The sequence below is a fragment of the Triticum aestivum genome, chromosome 6B (genome assembly GCF_018294505.1).
Source record: "Triticum aestivum cultivar Chinese Spring chromosome 6B, IWGSC CS RefSeq v2.1, whole genome shotgun sequence".
Taxonomy (NCBI): Eukaryota; Viridiplantae; Streptophyta; class Magnoliopsida; order Poales; family Poaceae; genus Triticum; species Triticum aestivum.
The window spans coordinates 311,655,226-311,662,391 of NC_057810.1; positions in this window are offsets into that span (position 1 = coordinate 311,655,226).

Here is a 7,166-nt window from a genome sequence, read left to right on the forward strand (position 1 = left end):
CATCGAAGGTTTGCTCCATGAGTCATAGTTCTTCCCTTCTGAAGTAGCAGATCATCCTCTGGGTGTTGGTGTTTTGGATTTGCGAGCTCCTTCGAGCTGTGGTTGGTACTACCTTCGAGCTCGATGAGAATAAAGTAGCAGAGCACACCATCATCTCCTTTGTTCCTCATGACGCGGCTCTGAATATGCGTCTGACATCTTTTGGTCCAGAAGTATGGATTTTATTTGTTGGCTTTCCTTATGACTATCAAACCCAACATTACATGCACAAGTATGTGGGTTCCTTTGGTGCTCTGGTGGATTGGCATAACCCTAGAGGAGATAGGAGATTTGTTCTTATTAGAGCTAGAGTCATTCATCTGAGGTTAGTGCCCAAGAGCCTGGTAATCCGACAGATTGGGGGCGCACGCCCTTCCTGGACTGTAGCTATCACAATGCTGCGGAGCAATGATTGGGATGCTCACATACCTGATGTTCCTCCGACTGGTGAAGATCCACCACCTGCTAATGGCGTTCCTCATCCTCTGCATGGTGAAGGTCTCACTGCTGAACAACTTTATCAGCAGCAGTTAAACAACTGGATGGCGCAGAATGTAATGGCGGATGCAGCTGCAACAGAGGAAAATGAAAATGTTGTGGTGGATGCCGGCAGTGACATTGAAGTGCACCCCCAATGGGGGAATTGGCTGCCTTCACCTCCCCATCAACCCCCTATTATGTACAACTTTCAGCAATGGCTGGCTGGTGAGGGTCTGCAAGTGGATCATGGGGTTGTGCCCCACAAAATCTTCATGACAGTTCGGCTGCTGCCTGGAACGACTCCATCTTGATGTATACCAGCTCTGACTCCAGTGCAACGGTGTATGATTCTTATGTCCTGGTCCCTGTGGCCCTCATGAACCAATACCGGCCGCAAGAAGCGAGCAGCTCTGCTTTGGCCAACGTTTCTGGTTCTGAATTTGTCAGGTCTGAGAGCCCGCATCCCCGATCTTCTGACAGTTATGAACATGCAGTCCTGCCTGCCAACTTCTTGGAAATTTCTCTGAATATGTCTGCGGAGGGGATACATTTGGATATGTCTTCCCATGGAAACTTCATTCCTACAATGATCCTGAGGGACTGTATGCCCATGTTCAAGCTGAACTCATACATAAGAGAGGCTATCCGTCCATTTGTAGCTTCCTATGGCCCTTGGAAGGATAGGTATGGATTCAAACAAGACTCGCTCACTTTCAAAGTTACTGTTGCTGAAAATAGGGGCATGCTGTCAGTAATCTCTACCTCCAAGTCCTTAGCAAATGCTTGCTCTTCCTCGGTTTTTATTGAAGAGATCACAGAGGCTTCGAATTGGGAACTTGAGGGTATTACTACTACTGAAGCTTCGGACACACATTTGGACTCTGTTGTTGCTATGTCAGAACACACTATGGAGGTTATACATGCTACACCCGCGGCTGAATCTGATAGCTCTGCTTCGACTGAGATACTGAATGTTCAAGGCTTCAACCCTCCTCATACTGACACTGGTTCCTCCCGGGCTCGTAAAGGAAAAGCAGCAGTGCCTGAATGTTCTATAGCTCTGCGTCGAAGTGCTCGCTCAAATAAATATGATGGGTTCAAAGTGCAACAGGTGTCTGACAGCAAAATGAAGGCCTCAAAAGTTAAACCACGGACTGTTCCGACTGCTCTACGCATCAGGGAGGTGATAGAAGACCAAATTCCACCACCGACTCCAGTTCACGTGATACAACAAGTTTTGTTTTGACCTTGAAGACTGCAGGGCTTACACCCCACAACATTTTATTAATAAAGAACATGAAGTAATAACAAAGTTCCTCAAGAGGGGGAACAAAACAAAAGAAAGAGAAAGAGAAAAGACTATACAGTAGTCTAAGAAAGAATCAAAGCTACAAACTAAGAAAGAAAAGATTTACAATGGGTGTGGATCTTCAAGGAGGCAGAAAATCAATCCATTTTAGTAGATCTTCCTTGTATCTGGCCTTGATCCTGTGTGAGAGTAGAGTGATATCATGAATGAACCCATTTCTCCACTGCCTAAAAATTGGATGGACATGTCTGAAAGCCTTGTCATTTCGCACTTTCCAGATATTCCACCAGGCAAGAAAAACCACCTCTGCAAAAAATGGTTTATCAAATTCCTTCCTTGCATGTAAGGCAATTTGGACCATATCATTGCTATTCAACCAGGGTACTTGCAGAAAGTTCCAGATCCTCATACTGAAATTGCACTGGAAGAATAGGTGATTCCTATCGTCCAGTACTCCAGTTGGGCAGAGGACACAACTAGGTCCATCATTAATTTTCCAATGTCTGTACTGAATCATATCCTTGGTGTTTACTCTATCCATAATAACCAACCATGCTAACATTTTAACTGTCATTGTACAGCAGCTCTTCCAAACCCAGCTCAGTATTGGATTGGCAATGACAGGCTGGTGTACAAACTCATAGTACTTCTTTGCAGAATACTCACCCTTTTTCCCTTGTCTCCAAGTCCACATATCATCACAAGCATTGTCCAAGTGTCTACCAGACAACATAGCAGCAAGCTGATTGAACTCCCTAAAAGCCAGTTCAGACAAAGGCAAAGAAAACATTTGTTGCAAATTTCCTGCCTGTAGCACTTCCTTAGCAGAAAGGTTCTTCTGAAGGCAAAAAGAATAAAGCCTTGGAAATCTTTCTTGCAGAGGGATACAAGATTGTCCAATCTCCCAATGATTAGACCAAAAAAGCACATGATCTCCTTTGCCAACAGATACAGATGTTACAGCTTGATATTTGTCCACTAACTTACAGATGTCCCTCCACCAAAATGAGCCACATAAAATAGTGTCATGTGGAACTCTTTGATAGTAGTATGAATCCCACACCAGGCTGACCCATGGCACATCAGCTTTGTTATAGAATTTATTCAGGGACTTAAGCAACAGAGCATCAGTTTGCAATCCCAAATTCTGAATTCCAAGTCCACCCTTCTTCTTGGGTCTGCAGACAAGAGGCCAAGAAGCCAAAGAATGACCCTTTTCCTGACCATATTTCCTACAGAGGCACTGCCTTTGAATCCTTTCTAACGTGATACAACAAGTTGGCACGGTGCTCTGTGCTATCCCTGCTGAGGAACTCTCTGAAGAAGCCCTGATGGCCACAAATGAGGAGGAGCCCACATCTTCTGAATAAGCTTCGATCCTGCTTCTTTTAGTCTTTATTTTAAATGCCTCTTTTGGTGAACTGGAACGTATTATGTTGGAATGTTTGCGGTCTAAATTCTGGGGACAAGCAACTAGCGCTCTCGAATGCTATTACATCTAGTGGTTGTGCGGTAGTTTGTTTGCAAGAGACAAAAAAATCATCGTTTGATTTGCCTTTTGTTAAGTCCCGTTGCCCCCGTAGATTTGATCAATTTGCTTTTGTCCCGTCTCAAGGAGCTTCTGGTGGTATTGCCACGATTTGGAATAGTGCTATTTTCTCTGCGGATGTCTTATTCTCTGAAGATTATGCTCTAGTTACTCATTTTCGCTCCACCCAATCAGCCCAAACCTGGACGTTAGTCAATGTCTATGGGCCATGCCAAGGTGATCAAAGGAATGATTTTATCCAATGGTTATGTGACCTTAATATTCCATCTACCGAAGATTGGTTGTTTGTGGGGGATTTTAACTTTATTTGAGCACCTGAGAATCGTAACAAACTGGGTGGATGCATGAATGATATGAATACTTTTAATGATTTCATCAGATGCCAAAGCCTAATGGAATTACCCATTAAAGGTCGGTCTTTTACCTGGAGCAACATGCAATTGAATCCCCTATTAGAACAACTGGACTGGTTCTTCACAAGCTCCAATTGGAACCTGTCATATCCAAAAACTATGGTCAAACCACTAGGTAAACCTGTCTCTGATCACATCCCTGTTGTGGTCACCATTGAAACTAATATACCAAAATCCAAATTATTTCGATTTGAATCCTTTTGGGTTCAACATCCGGGTTTCATGAATGTGGTTGAGAACTCTTGGCCAAAACCAGTGCACTCCACCAACTATGCCACTGTGCTATGAAAAAAAAATTAAAATCCTTTGTAGAAATCTCAAGCATTGGAGTAAGGGTATATCAAAGCTCTCAATGGCTATTGAAAACTCCAATAAAGCCCTCTGTGAGCTAGATGAGCTGGAAAATAAACGTGCTCTCACCATACCAGAAGCAAATTTTCGTCGCATATTGAAAGCCCACATTCTGAGACTTCTACGATACCAACAACTGTACTGGAAAAAGATGTACAATTCGATGGGCTCAATTTGGAGATGAACCTTCAAAGTTCTTTCAGTCCATGGCCTCGGAAAGATATCAAAAGAATAATATTGCCTCTTTGACATCCAGCGACGGCACGACTATTGAAGATCACGCCGGAAAAGAATCACTCATCTACCAAGCGTTCAAGGAAAAAATGGGATCATCACAACCATGTAATATGAAGTTTGATCTGGCTAGGATTATCAAACGATGTGTAGGACCTTGAAGTATGTCTAGAGGGGGGTGATTAGACTACTTGACCAATTAAAAACTTAACCTTTTCCCAATTTTAGAGTTTGGAAGATTTTAGCTATCTTAGGACAAGTCAAGCAATCATCACACAATTCAAGCTAGCATGCAAAGAGTATATAGGCAGCGGAAACTAAAGCATGCAACTTGCAAGAAAGTAAAGGGAAGGGTTTGGAGGATTCAAACGCAGTTGGAGACACGGATGTTTTTGGCGTGGTTCCGATAGGTGGTGCTATCGTACATCCACGTTGATGGAGACTTCAACCCACGAAGGGTAACGGTTGCGCGAGTCCATGGAGGGCTCCACCCACGAAGGGTCCACGAAGAAGCAACCTTGTCTATCCCACCATGGCCGTCGCCCACGAAGGACTTGCCTCACTAGCGGTAGATCTTCACGAAGTAGGCGATCTCCTTGCCCTTACAAACTCCTTGGTTCAACTCCACAATCTTGTCGGAGGCTCCCAAGTGACACCTAGCCAATCTAGGAGACACCACTCTCCAAGAAGTAACAAATGGTGCGTTGATGATGAACTCCTTGCTCTTGTGCTTCAAATGATAGTCTCCCCAACACTCAACTTTCTCTCATAGGATTTGGATCTGGTGGAAAGAAGATTTGAGTGGAAAGCAACTTGGGAAGGCTAGAGATCAAGATTCATATGGTAGGAATGGACTATCTTGGCCTCAACACATGAGTAAGTGGTTCCCTCTCAGAAATGGTAAGTTGGAAGTATAGGTCTGTTCTGATGGCTCTCTCCACGAATGAAGAGGAGGTGGAGGGGTATATATAGCCTCCACACAAAATCTAACCGTTACACACAATTTACCAAACTCGATGGGACCGATTCAACACACTCGGTTGGACCGATTCAGTAAACCTAGTGACCATTAGGATTTTCGGTGGCACTGACATGCAACTCGGTAGGACCGATTCGGTTAGGGTTAGGGCATAATGTAATCTCGGTAAGACCGATTACACAAACTCGATGAGACCGATTTTGGTAATAAGCTTTCCGGAGAGTTGGTCAGGTAAACTCGGTGGGACCGATTTGCTCTTTTCGGTGAGACCGAAATGTTACAAAAGGGAAACAGAGAGTTTACATTGCAATCTCGGTGGGACCTATCGCTCACTTCAGTTAGACCGAAACGTTACGAAGGGAAACAGAGAGATTACAATCCCATCTCGGTAAGACCGAGATCCCTATCGGTAAGACCGATTTGCCTAGGGTTTGTGGCAGTGGCTATGACATTTGAACTCGGTGGCGTCGGATAGAAAGAATTGGTGTGAACGATTTTGGCTTTAGGTTTAGGTCATTTGTGGATGTGAGAAAGTAGCTGAGGGTTTTTGGAGCATATCACCAAGCACATGAAGCAAGAGGCTCATTAAGCAACACCTCATCCCTCCTTGATAGTGTTGGCTTTTCCTATAGACTCAATGTGATCTTGGATCACTAAAATATAAAATGAAGAGTCTTGAGCTTTTGAGCTTGAGCCAATCCTTTGTCATTAGTATTTTGAGGGATCCACTTTCATCATCCATGCCATGCCATTCATTGAGCTTTCCTGAAAAAATAGTCTTGGAATAGCATTAGCTCAATGAGCTATATGTTGTTATGAATTACCAAAACCACCTAGGGATAGTTGCACTTTCAATCTCCCCCTTTTTGGTAATTGATGACAACATATAGATCAAAGCTTCGACAAATGATAATAAGATTGAAAAACATCGTCGCTTTGAGAAGTATGTGATAAGCAAGAGCTCCCCCTAAATTTGTGCATAGTTTAAGATTTGCTTTGGACTGCAAATGCACAAGGAATTAGGCTCATGGGTTACTCTTCCATGTCACATACATCTTGGTGGAGCGCTCAAAATGATAAAGATTGAATACGTGCACTCATCACCAAGCAAAGTGAATGATCACATATGGATAAGATAAGATAATATCATCAAACATGCATAAGTGTAGCTTATGATCAAACACATGATCATCAATGTCTCACAAAAACAGCATAGTATCTCAAGCAATCAAAAGCAAACAAGTTTAACCACCAAAGCAAAGCAAGAGAGAACAAAACCAACACTCTCTCTCTCGAAGCCTATGATCTATACATTTTCTCCCCCTTTGGCAAAAAGTTACCAAAAAGTTCATAGAAAATGCATAGTGCTAGATCGACTCTCAGGCATGATCTTCAGGTGGTGGTGTCCGGATAACTCCAAGAACGAAGGCTTCAGTTGAAGTGGATGGAGCTAGAGGAGTTGATGCTGGAGCTGGTTGCACTGGAGCTGTAGGAGCTGTAGCTGGTGTAGATGATGTGGCTCTAGTGTCTGTCACAGGCACAACAGTTGACCTCTGAGCTCTAGGCACTCTGGCAAATACATTAGTGGTAGTCTTGCCCTGCCTCTCCTGCATGTCATCCTGTAGCTGCTCCACAACTGACTGAATCGCAGTTACTTTGACATCTAGATCATGGAATTTTAGTTCCATGATTCTTTCCAAGCTCTCCTGATTTCGAGTGAGGGTGGCCAATCCCTTCTCAATCCTCAGAGTTGATGCTATCTAGTAACCAAGCTGCTCCTGCTTGTTCTTCAAAAAGTACTCAGATGCCTCC